The 13,700-nt window shown below is 43.2% G+C and overlaps 1 protein-coding gene across 1 annotated transcript in view; it reads right to left on the bottom strand.

Moving 5' to 3' along the window:
• LOC142579576 (uncharacterized) overlaps window positions 1–13,700 on the bottom strand; it is a 145,936-nt gene that overhangs the window by 105,329 nt on the left and 26,907 nt on the right. The window lies entirely within an intron of this gene.

The raw sequence follows: 13,700 nt of genomic DNA, 5'->3' as shown, positions 1-13,700 counted from the left end.
TTTGATTCGTGGTTGAATTAGTCTGACCACTTATTTATGCTGTGTTTTGGGCCAGTGTAAGCGCTTCGGTATTGCTCATATAACCCATGCAATGGAGGCCGACAAAGTATAGTGCGACTAAGCGCCCCTCTATTCTGCGTAATAATAAAAAAAAAATCTATATCAAACCTCGACGTATAATATGCCCTCGTAGGTATTTATATAAAGCACATCGGCCTGTTAATGAAATAGCGCATTATATTCAACCGATTCTTTGATTTACTGCAGTTTCTTTGATTCTTACGGTATGTTCCACTGTGTGTGTGCCCATTCCTAGCCAGTCCTCCAGAACGGGCATGTTTCACTGTGGCACAAGCGTTACAGAATTCCTAGATGTCGCCACACATGTGTCGTACATTTCTGTGCATACACTTGCCATCGGCATTCACAATCCATCGACAAGCGTAATACATCGTCCTTCGTCCTCCTGACATCGCTGCATATAGACGTCTCACATCTTGCATCCGCCTGATTCGGTATTTTCTTTCTGACATAGCTCGTGAGTTGTGTCACAAGCGTTAAAAAGAACGCCTGAAAATAAAGTTGTGACCTTTGTGATGGATAGACTTGCGTGACGTTGCGCGCTGCACATAGGCTGAAAGCAAGCACCGTTGTACGCATCGCGGCGTGTTGTTTCGCTTGACAGAAGTTTCGCTTCACATGGATTCCAGCCCCTGCGTTGGATGCGGATAATTTATGAAAGCGAAGGTTCATTTAGCCTACCACCCTATGGTTTTGCATGGTTCGGTTGGTCAGTCGCTGGTCGGGTTCTCGCGAAGTAGATTTCTCCTCACTCTCTAAAAAAAGACGAGGCAGCGTGTGCCGCGGCAGAATTCGAGCCTCGTTCCCCAGTGCCGTATCCCGATGCTCTAAGAGTTATACTAGAATCGTACTTTTTCTTTTATTACATGGAAATGACAGGCAGCTCTAGGCTTACTTCTAGGCTAACCGGCCCTCGGCTAAACGGTGCTTATTATTCAGGCAAACAAACATAAGCATCCAATAAAAACATTTACTCTGGTGGCTGCCATGCACCGCACACTACGCGAATGCAATGCAGTTTCACAAGAAAAGACCTCGTCGACTTAGGAGTTTCGGCGTGCCTATCACACATCATACTTCGTCAAAGACTGTGTAGTCCCAACAGAATCAAAGGGCCGCTAGGATCTTCAAATGGCAGAAAACATATTGAGTATGGTGTAGTATCTATATCTTTTTCAGTGTCCTTTGTAGAATGTCCCAAAAGAACACCGCGACCTTGCAGTCTACAAAACAATGGTCAATAGTTTGAGATTTAGGACATAGACGAAAGCTGGTTGACTATAGTACCAAATGACCTCTATGCTCCAGCTGCGCTATAACAGGAAAGGTTGCGGAGTGCAATTTTAAGTGGAATGTTTTTACACCGGGAGGAACGCACATTCGGTTTATACGTCTTACAACATCTTGATTATTACATTCCAAATAAGCGGCACGATATAAAGTAACTAGAACAGGCAGTCTATCAGTGCAGCAGAAAGTGCCTTACTGGAAGCCCTGGATATATACGCCATGTTGAAACGTATGGCTAGGAAAATGAGAGTTTGAAAGAGTTGTTTGAAGAAACCCGAAGGTATCTCCGATACTGCATTGAAGGTGGATGATGCAAATATGTTTGGAAGTTAATTTACAAGCCGTGGCTGCAACATTTCAAACATTAACGGATCAGTAAGCCTTCCGGAGTAAAGATAATTGGGAAGCAAGCTGTTTGACGAAAAGGTGAGCTAAACCAAGGCCTTCCCTTTCGAGGGGAAGAAAGAGGTTGTGCGCTCGAAATATGTGTAGCGAAAACACAATGAAATGCTTTCAACGAAACCGAGAATAGTGCAATACTTGCAGAATATACATCAAACGGGCAACAAGGAACAGGTCACAGAGATCGCTGCGTTTAAATATCGACATCCACCACCCATGTCAGGTATTTGCTTTCCGTTGTACTTCCGTAACTTCTGTCGACCAATGGGGGCTGCTGCGTAAATACTATGAGAGCGGTACTCCCGAACACAGCATGTCATTGTTTTATTGAATCCCAGCCTGCTTAGATGGCGTCGTACGTCATCGTCCAATTCAAGACCATGACCTTTACTCAAAATTAATGCTAGCGCCAAACACGGTACAAAACTGCTGCGTAATTGCAAAAGCAGTCTCCACGCTTTTTTTATCATGGCAAAAATATGTCAGATCATCTGTATAGGCAAGAACACGCACCGCGCTCCTGAAGGGTACGCCCGCCAGAGCCGTTTCAATTACAAACAAAACAAAAGTGGGCATAATAACCACCCTTGTCTTATTGATGACAGAAGACGAAACCGCTCTCAGAGAGAACCGTCGACTAGTAACTTAGTCGAGCCATTCTCATAGCAAATTCTGACATCATTCGGGAGATGGGATCCAAAATTGGCGTGCATCAGAACATAAAACAAGAATGAGTGACTGACTCTGTCAAACGCTATTGCCAAGTCAACCTGAACCATTGCTACTTGCCCAAAAAATTTTTTTATTCTTTTCTCTCTATCAACTATCGCATGCCTTTGCCCCACTCCTAGTACAAGGTAGCCAAACCGTTAACCTCCCTGTATTTCCTTTGCCTCTCTCTCTCTCTCTCTCTCTCTCTCTCTCTCTCTCTCTCTCTCTCTCTCTCTCTCTCTCTCTCTCTCTCTCTCTCTCTCTCTCTCTCTCTCTCTCTCGCTCTCGCTCTCTCTCTCGCTCTCTCTCTCGCTCTCTAGCACAGACCACGCTATGTGGTCATTAGTCTGAATAGTGAGACGTCTGAAACCCCATGTCTGATGGTGACCTAGCATTAACCCAATTACTTCTTGCAGACGGTTAGCTAACATTGTCGTGAAAATCTTGTAATCCACATTGCAAAGTGAAATTGGACCGATATCCTTCCACTTTTTTGAAGTTTAACCTTATTATTAGTCTTTGGTATGAGAACAGTGTTTCCTTCATAGAGTTTCTGAGGTAGATAGCCTATTTTGTATGCTTGTCAAAATACCTTTACAAGATATGAAAGTTATATCGTACTGAATTAGTGGTAATATTCAGCGGTAAGGCCACGAGGCCCTGGAGTTTTTTCCTTTCGCTAGCGACGAAATGATTGCTGCTATTTCATTAACGTCAATGTCCTTGTCTCTGCATTAAACGTCTTCTTGACTTAGCTAAGACTTAATAGAAACAAGCTGCTTAATAATCAGCATCACTAACACTTGGCTTATGCCCTTGAAATAGGCTTTTGTAGTGCACAGCAAATCCTTTGGTTATCAAAGCTGGATCGTTTACAATAGCGCCTTTATATTCTATGCCCAGGATTTGCTTCGACCAGGCATAGCGTATTTCATGTCCAAGTGGGCGACTGCACGGCTAGTCCTGCAAAAACCGGCGCATCCTCGCACCGACTAGAGTACCTCTGTACTTTTCAGCGCCCAGTGCCTGAAATAGTGCCGTTACATCATGAATATCACCCATGTAATGACCTGGATTCAACATTCAAATTTGTGTTGCTCATGTAACAATTTCCACAATACTTTGTATTTTCTTCTCTACAAACGATATCACAGGCGCTTCTTCAATTGCTATCATTTTACGCTCTTGCGTAATCGCTTCCCACTGCGCAAATATCAGCAAGTACCTGCGTTTTGGTATATCGGTTAATAGTGTGGGAACGTGCTTGAAGAAAGTTTTGTGTGAAAGCAGCAAATTATTGAGCTTCCACAATTTCCAACGCATACGTAAACATTTAGACCGACGTTTACCAACACCAGCAGAAACCAGGAACTGTTCACTGAAAAATACAGGACGCATCGACGCATCGTGTACCCATAGACGTACGGCAGAGCATTTGCTGACACAAAATAAATACGATCAAGCCTCGCGTTTGAGGCTCCTTGGAAATTTGGATAGCGATAAGAACACTTTTCGTCCTCACCAATATGCACCATTTGAAAATTACGCTCAAGACTTCGTGACACATCGGCACTAACACCATGCCGCTCCCACAGTGACGATGGGTCCACGCGAAGCATACACAAAAATAAAGTCGCCAAATTGACTTAACGTGCTATCAGTTTCTAAGGGATGTTAGTACGCAGGTGTGACGCGTCGCGCTATAGTCTCTTCCTCATAAACAGCGTACGCTCAACAAATGGGCCAACCATATGGTTTACGCATACTATATACTCCTAAAAAAATGGTATCAAGGCTGCTTCTGTATCTTCATAGATGTTACTTCTTCTACGTCACTGCCACGTAATAAATGTAGCGGCTCACTCTTTCGTCGCTTACTGCGTAAGCCACGGACATTCAGGGTACCAAACTGAAAGCGAAGAGCACCCGCCATTTTGCTATGTCGGGGCCGCGTTTACAAGCTGCGCCTCTTCTGATATATTGATGGCTCCTTGACGGGGAGCTAGGCTGCCTCGTCCTGCATTCTTCGCGGCTAGTGCAGCAGCCGAGAATTGCAAAGGCTGCAGTCGCACATGTACTGCCCTCGTGCCAAGCTTTTTTTTAAAGTTTTATTCATCAACGATGTCAGTTTTACAAAAAAATTGTATGCAGAATCAGCACTACACAGGGAGCCCCGAAGTTAGAAACTCTCACGAGGATTCCCATACATGAACAAAATGAAAAAAAAAACGAGACACAGATCAAGCATTGGTTGCGGTGACTTTACAGAAAATTTGATAAAAATAAGGAACAGTGAGCAAAAACTAGAAAATATAAAGCTGTTTTGTAAGACAGAAATTGCGAAGAAAAGTTCTGTAGTGAACAAGCAATGCAAATTTACAATACAATAAAAATAGGAGTAATATAACATGTAGTATAATAGCTAAGTCAATTATTATTGCAATTATAAAAGTCAGTTGTTAGGATGAAGAGAGTTGCTGTATAAAATATTAACTTGGTTCTTGAATAGATGCTCTGTGGGGGATGATTTAATGGTATGTGGAATAAAATTCCACAGTTTTATTCCCGCAAATATGGTAGTGAGCTTATTTTTTTATTGAAGTGAATGTTACCATAGTTTTTGCGCATTTTCGGTAAAAGACGATTATCGAGTTCAGAGAACTTAGTAATGTTAGTATTTACAAAAGTTTCAATAACAAAGCCATCTATACGTGCAATATTACGAAATAACTTATAGATCACGTTTGTTAACTTGAACTGAAAGAGCTGATGAAGAGGATGAATGTTTAAACTGCAATAAACTGACGTTGCATTGGATAGGAAATGGCTGGAAGTCATGAGACGAAGCGCCTGATTCTGCAGGCGTTGAAGTTGGCTGAGGTGAGAAAGGTATGTATTACCCCAGCCTTATACGCAGTAAGATAAATGGCTGTGAATGTGTGCATGATAAAGGGATTGGATAATGTGCGGCTGAAAATATGAGCGGGTTTTGATTACGACGCGTATTCCAAAAGAAATCTTACTGAAAAGTGACTGCGCATGCAGATTTAATTTCAGATGCCTGTCTAAAACTACGGCAAGAAATTTTGTGCTATCAGATATTGGTATTAAGTTGCTGCCAAGACACACAGATATAAATTTCGAAGTTAGCGTCGGGAAGCAATGAAAAACCATAAGAACCGTTTTTAGCAGATTGACGTGCAACATGGTCTTTCGACACCAGGAAGTTATGTTAGGCAGATCAACGTTAACATTTCCTTGTAGTCCGTCGACATTTTTAGCGCAAGTTAAAATAGTCGTGTCGTCTGCATATAATATACAGTCGGTAGTGGTCAGAACATTACGTAGGTCGTTAATAAATAGCAGAAACAGCAGCGGGCCAAGGATCGAGCCCTGAGGAACGCCTTGATATTTGTTCTTAGCAGACGAGAGTTTGCCATCAATCTGAACAACTTGAGTACGATTGGTTAGCTAGCTAGAAATAAACTGAATTGGCGGGCGAGTTATGCCGTAAGATTCAAGTTTATGTATTAGAATTTGGTGACTAATGGTGTCAAAAGTTTTTGTTAAATCTATAAATACACTTCCAACCAGCAAGCCTTGGTCGATTGCCTTCTTGACTTTATCGGTGAAGATTAGAAGCGCAAGCTCAGTTGAGCAACCCTGCCGAAAGCCATACTGTTTAGGTGATAGTAGATTAAATTTTGCTAGGTAGGATGACAAACGTATATGAACTAGTCGTTCAATTATTTTACTGAAAAATGAAGGAATACAAATAGGTATGTAGTTATTCAGAAGTTCACGATTGCCTTTTTTGTAAACAGGTCTTATTTTACCAACTTTCAGAGAACTGGGAAATATGCCTGCTTTAAACATATTGTTAACAATACCTGCTATGATAGGAGACAGTTCATTAGAAACTAACTTGATACGAGATGGGTGAACAGAGTCTAGGCCAGGTCCACTAGTCCTAAGCGAAAATATAACCTGAAGAACTTCCTTTGCATTCTTAGGTCGCAAGTAGAAAGAATGAAGATGGCGAGGCAATGTCGGTAATGAGGTATCTGTTTGAGAAACGCAAGTACTACTAAAATACTCACTGAAGGCATTCGCGATATCAGCTGGGTGGCAGTATGTTTGTGTCTCAGTTTTATTTTTGTTAAATGCTCACGACATTTATTATTTGAGAATTCGTTGATGACCTGCCAGTGTCGCCTCGTATTATTGCCATTACTGAAAGTCTTGTTCTGAAAGTAATCTCGCTTGACACATTTAAGTGAGGCTGCAAGTGTGTTAGAATATTTTTTGAAACTATATTTAAGTTCACAGTTAAATGGCTCACAAATTACCCTTTTCTGGAGCCAATTTTCCGTCAAGATACATCGAAGAAGCGCTTTCGTGACCCAAGGTTTTCGAGGGGAACTGAAAAAACGAGTTATGATAGATGTAGTAGTGCATTCATGAATGCAACGTGTAACTTCAGCCAAGAAGAACTGATAAGCCTCTTCAGCGCAAAATTCACAGAGTACGGCAGTCCAATCATTTGAATGTATCATAGAGATACATTTTTGAGAGTCAAAATGTACTTTCTCTTTCTTTTCAGTCGATTTAGAATTTTCTGTACCCAAAGTCAAAAATATAGGGTAGTGGTCGGTTATGTTGTGCTTGAAGACTCCTGCTGTATAATCCGTAGTAAAGTTGGTTAATATGTGATCAATTAACGTATTAAATCCTGCCATGTCACATCTATTTGGAGAAGTCATTAAAGAAGCAAGGCCATAGCTATGAAAACACTAGAGATAATCAGAACATGACGGAATATTAGGGTCCACAATGTTTATGTTGATGTCTCCGCAGATAATGACATTTTTGTTTTCGTTCGCAACAGTGTGCAACAACTTTTCAAACTATAGACAAAACTCAGAGTATGACGATGATGGTGAACGATAAATGCACGCTAACACTGTGTTCCGGCCATCAATTGAAAAAAGAAAACACTCCGATCAAATTCTAACCATATAGACTCACAGAGCAAATTAGAAAAGACAAGATCATTTCGGCGTTTGTATAGCAATTACGATATAGTAAATATGGCAGATCCGCCTCCACGTGGCATAGCACGATAGCAGTACTCTGCATTGTACTCTGGTAGCGCATATAAATTTCTATCGTCCAGTGGCAACAATGTCTCAGATAAAAAAGAAGTTGTGATTAATAATAGAAAGAAATGCTATGAGGCTGTCAAAGTATTTTCGTAGACTACGAATATAAAGATGTATCAGCGATAACTTGGGATTTTCATCACTGAAATATTTTTTAAAGATCCTGACAAGAAAACATTCTTGCGCAGGTTTAAGATACGCAGTCACAAACACTAGTAAGCTAGGTGAAAACAGCAAGGCCACTCGCACTAGAGATACGGTAGACACGGCTATCATCTGTCTTTCGCGCCTTGATTACGCAGTGTTCTGTGCAGAGGTGTTTCCAGCCTCTTGCTTTTTTCAGTTCAAGACCTTGTGCGAACAACCGCTTTCTTTTTTGCGTGAGGTGTTCTGATCCTTTCGTGGAAAACCAAGGGTTGCAGCGGTCAAGCCAGCCTTGCGTGCCCTTTTCACGAACTCAGTTTTTTTTTTCCTCGGGAGGAAAAGCGTGCAATAATATTTGTTTCTTTTTTGGCTGGTACACGATGTGCAGTATCGACATCCTCAGGAGCAATTTTGCATCCTATAGCATCACCCATGGACTGAACAACCGCCAGACAGCTTTCACCTTTGGTTGCAGGGACGGCTTTTATTTCTACGTTATTTAGTCGGGAGTAATGTTACAGTTCAGAAACCCTGCGTGCCAAGTGGGAACTTTCATCTTTCAGAGCCCTGTTTTCAACCGCAAAATCGGTATTCTGCTTCTTAACCGTCTCGAATAGTTCATTGAACACGTTAAGGCTGTCAGGCATCACAGCAACCTCAGCGCGTAAAGCGTCCATTTCTTTTGCCAGCTCAGCAATGGTCGGAATTGTGTAAACAGCACGCAATTTGGCAGCAGCGGCAGCGGTATACACAGAGAAATATGGTTGGAAAGCAAAGGCAAAAAGAAAACCAACCTGTGGTAAAAGTAGACTAGCCAATTGCTCGCGACCGCAACCGCTACTGCCAAAAGTGAGAGACAGCGCCAACGATGCTTGTTTATATGTTGGAACTTGGCCGGTAGAGGGCAGACGCAGCAGACCAGTCACTGTCGTTACGAGGTGGTCAGCTAGGCACCGCACGTGCAGAGGTGACAGCCTTTCCTTGCTTCAGCTCGTAGATGTTCTGCATAGGCTGCCCTGTGGTAAAGGTAGATTAGCGACTTGCTCGCGACCACGACCGCTGCTGCCAACACTGACTATATACGTAGCTCTCCGAGAGGAGCGCCGCGTGTTAATGACGATTATGACTTCTATGCGATGACACATACCCACAAATGAAGAACTTGGCCATATAATTTCGCCCCAACCACCACTTTGAGATGAACGCCATGCGTTGATGAAGATTGCGGTTTCCAGACTACGGCATATACCCACAGCCGGGCGATCAACCAAGAAGAGACCGGTACATTTAAAGTAGGTCGGAATAAATGAAGAAATACAAACCGATAAAATGTTTGTCACATTGCGAAGCACACCTGAACGAGAGAATATGCTTGTGCAAGTTTTCTTTACGGCAAATACGCAGGAATGAAATGAGCCCATTTAGAGCGTTTCATTAACCGCCTCACAAAGGCTCCGCTTCACATGATCTTTAAAGTTGATCTGCATAACGTTTTACAGCGAATCTGTCTGTGGCTAGGATCCCGGGATTTTTCGCCTCTGTCACATAGACAGAAAACCCAGTGGGCCGATCTCGGCAGCAGTGCAGGGTCAAGAGCAACAGCTCATAACCGTCCGTAAGGCAGGTGCGTGAAGCGACCATACAGAACAACTTTAGTTGCAATACGAAACGTACAAATTAAAAAAAAAGCCATAAAACCGCATGATTGTATACGAGGCGCCCGCACTTCCGCGTCGATCAGTGCATGTTGCCGACAATCCTTCGTCGGTGGTCGTTGTCGGAGACCTTAGCGTAGGCATCTCAAAACCGGAAACAAAGCAGTGAATCACCCAATGTCATGGAAAAATTTGGTCTCAGTTACTTCAACGATACGATTCAATCAGCTACCGTATACACGGTCCATGCACAGGTATAACTTTGGCCAAAAACGTTTCTTCAGTAAGAACGGAAAAGATCCGTATGTATCATAGCGACCACATAATAGTTATAGCCGCAATTTCAAAGTAATAAATAAAATAAAGGTTTTGTACAGTGCATTGAAACGTGTGTTTACGTCGTATGCCATTTTGAAGAACAATGTGCGTAATGGTCTTACAACATGGCATCAGTGTTTGAGAAGTTGCGCTACATTAGGCGCAACATATCTACAGTATCGCTGACCAACCATGTTCACAGGAGTGGATTGGTGGCAATTTCTTTTCTTCATAAAGTTTTTGCAATGCAATCTTGGATTCAAGCAACGTACACCGGCGAACTTCGAAACGACTACAGCTAAGTGAGCCCATGACACTTATCACTGCAATACATTCTTGTCAGTCATGTAGAGACAAATATTAGTGGCATTTACTTGAACTCACCGCTTCTCGTGCTGTCTCCTGTAAAACTCTTGTAGGAAAACTGGCACAACTCGTTAGAATACGAGTGCAAACTAACTTCCCCTTTTTGATAACTAAGTGCACTCCAAGAGACGCCGTGCCAGGTCGCGGCAACATTTGGCATTGATATCATTGATATCAAACTCTTCAATGCACAGATTAAGTTGTCATATGAAATACAAACACGCTTCGATTTTTCTATTTGTCTGTGGCAGCCTGCTATTGATTACACTGGCGTAGCGGGCTCAGCCCAGACTTTCATCCACACATCGGCCACATCGTCACGATACCATTGTTATTCTATAATACAGTCGATGAAGAAATAAACCTTTTGAAGTTTTTTGTAAACCAAAGAACATAACCTTCTTGTTTTGTTCTTCCGTTCTTTAATTCTTTCAATTACACAATGTTTATTTATGATGATAATAGTGCAAAGTTATTGCACTTTGCCTTTTCTGTATGCCTCCTGACTGACGCCTCCACCACCATTGGTAGAAAAAAATCTAACTTGAACGACGCTATAAAAGTGTTTATCGATTTCCACATTTGTGCTACGACTTCCACGTGAGTGAGCAGGCTTCTCATGGGTGCCCTGGTAAACTTTGGGAAATGAACCGATAGGGTCATTAGGAACGCGTAGAAAGACGTGTGCGGTGGACACGCTTCCAGCAGCCGCTCCGCGCTGAATTATTTATGAATCGCCCTTAGAGTTGTGGCTGTTCCACAACGTCCCAAGTCATCGTATTAAACCAGGGCTATCGACGTTACGAATCACGTTTTTCATGGGCTAAACTTAAAACACCAGTGATGCTTCTAACCGCACAGCAACAGTGCGCAGATTTCTGTTTCGCTAGCAGGGCAATCGGTCTTACGCTCTAAGAAGCAACGTCTGCAGTATTCGAATAGTTGTTAGATGTTCTCATCGCAGTTCTACAGTTCGTGTACGAGAAACGTGGTAGCCGTGGGATCGGAATTAGTTTTGACGTCTATACATTCTTCAACGTGCGCCTAAAGGTAAATACACAGGCCCTTTCACACTGGAAAGGTGAAAGAGGTACCATCTTTTCTTTACGCACTCACCTGCGGCGGTGATCCGGTGACTATGGAGTTTGGCTGCTGAGGTCGCGGGTTCAATCCCGCTCGCGGCGGCGGCATTCCGAAAGAGCAGAATAGAAAAGCACTCGTTTCCAGTGGATTAGATGCCCGTTGAAGAACCCCAGGTGCTCAAAACTAAACCTAAGCATCCCGGTACGGTGTGCCTCGCAATAAGATCGTAGTTTTTGGCACATAAGGCGCCAGATTTTTTTTACGCACTGTCTACGGGTCACACGTTCAAATTTCAAGTGCGAGGTCACGCAGAACCTGCCCCAAGTGACCAGTTGTGTCATTTGAAGGTGCGACTGCGCACCTTACGATGAGATGGCTTCTGTCGTGCACTTTAGCCAATACATAAGAGGCCTCAGTTAGGTATCATAACTAGAGAACTATTCGAAGCGTGAGATGGAAAATGCATAGGTGCGCTCAATAATAAATTATTACGCTCGAGAATGAGTTCGTGCGGTGCTACCGGAAAACAAAAATTGTCGTGCTTTAGCTGTTTCTGAACACCGCAGTTTATCTTCAAAGAAAACGTGTGTGTAATCGTCGATTTATAAATTTACTGAAGTGAGTGAGACTCGGGTTATTCCTACAATACGTCAGTTTTTGTGTACGTGTAAGAGCGTGTTGAGCCAATATAGCCAATAGCATCATTTACCTTTAGTCGTCTACTATCGTATTTCGTGCTCAGAATAATGGAGGCAAAGACTTCAACGTAAAATAAAGGCGAGGGGAGTTAGAGAGGAAGGGAGAGGGGCTGGTCTCCAGACACGTTTTCATTTCAGTAACTGAAAGACGGCGCAAAAGAAAAAAAATGCAATCGCGCTACCATCTGGCCGCCTGCTGGTTACCTCAGATGGCCGAGCAGCCGTGCCGGAAATGTGCTCGTATAGGACTCCATGCCGGGCTCGGAGTGGGACGTACGGGAGAGCCGAATTAGGTCACTCGTCAATGCGTAAGCTCGGTTCACTCAACGATGCCACTAACCCGCTAGCCCTGAGCGCGAGCAGCATGCCGCCGTGATCTCTGCCTACGCTGCGAACCCTCTCCACAACGGGCCTTGGCTTCTGCTTCGTCCCTCCGACTCTTTTCCGGACTCCTAACACAAATACGGCGCGCCACGAAACGTTCAAATTGGATGTTAACAGCGAGCTTAAGAAGCGGCTCTTACGTGGTGGAAGCGAGCCACGTAAAAGACGGCAAGAAAAGAAGGAAGCTGCGTGGCAGTCTGATTACAAAAGTGCGCAGAGCATTGCCCTGTTTGATAAGCGTTGCAAACTTAAACCGATCGCTTCCGTTTGACACAGAATTGTTTTTAGCGGTTACGACGCTATGCCATTGTTGCGGTACGATGTATCATTTCAGTGGTGATTTTAGTCTTCAACTTGCGCACGTTGGTTTTCCTGCGTTTTGTTGAACTCAAAAGTTAATTTCGTCGAGCATGTGATGGTTTCAGGTTGTTCGTTCGTTTGTGGATAAGCGACACCATGGACGGTTTTCTTCCCGGATGACGGTGCGGTTATAGCAAACAAAACGAAAAATCTCGTCTTCGTTAGCGGCGCACGAATGTTCCTAAGAGTTCCTTTATGTTCTGTAACATAGCTGCGAAATGAACGGTATATAGATAGAGGCTTAGTTTTCAATCACAAGACTTTTGTTATACCGTTTCATTTCTCTTATAACTGCTACTGCTTGTGTCTTTAGCCATCCATATTTCTCTTTTCTCAAGTAATCATTGTGCCATGATCTACATGCGCAAAGTCTAGCAAAAGCCTAGATATCCCTGCTGGTTCGTTTTCTGCTAATCGCATGAACAGGCTTTGGGGTGGAGACATTGAGAGCTTCATGTGAAAAGCTTGTACGGACTGAAATATAACCCAGCTTGTGTTGTAAATGCATTCAAATTCATTTAGAAGCTGTCGATCGAGAACTTTCATCCAAGATGACCGCGGCAAGCGAACGTGTACACGCGAGCGTCTATAGCGTGAACTGAAGCAAAATAAAAAAAAACGCACACGTATATGTGACAAGTGACATATATAAAGGGCAAGCGCCAGTAGCAAGAGCTTAAATAGACTACAACTGAGGCACATGAGGTGACTGAATTCGGTGAGTGACACAAAAGGTCGCCTTCTGTACAACAGGTGGCGATACTGCCGTCCCGCCGCATCAATAAAGAAGCAGTGCTATTAGATCAGTCGGCTCTCCTGTGCGTTTTACTCCCTGGTACCAGGTATGATCTCTGAACAGGGATAAATGTTTTCTTTCACAGCGAAGCTCTATATTTACACAGCTCAGAATACTCCCCCCCGTCTTTTTTTTTTACTTACTCGCACGTTCGTTTAATTTCTCTGCTAGTCTCTCCGCCTTTCTCTCCCTTCCTTACCCTTTCCCCCAGTGTAGGGTGCCCAACCAGACGCTCTTCCAGCTAAGCCTC

This window comes from Dermacentor variabilis, chromosome 4 (genome assembly GCF_050947875.1).
Source record: "Dermacentor variabilis isolate Ectoservices chromosome 4, ASM5094787v1, whole genome shotgun sequence".
Taxonomy (NCBI): Eukaryota; Metazoa; Arthropoda; class Arachnida; order Ixodida; family Ixodidae; genus Dermacentor; species Dermacentor variabilis.
The sequence above is the reverse complement of the archived record's forward strand: the minus strand, read 5'-3'. Positions and strand labels throughout refer to the sequence as shown.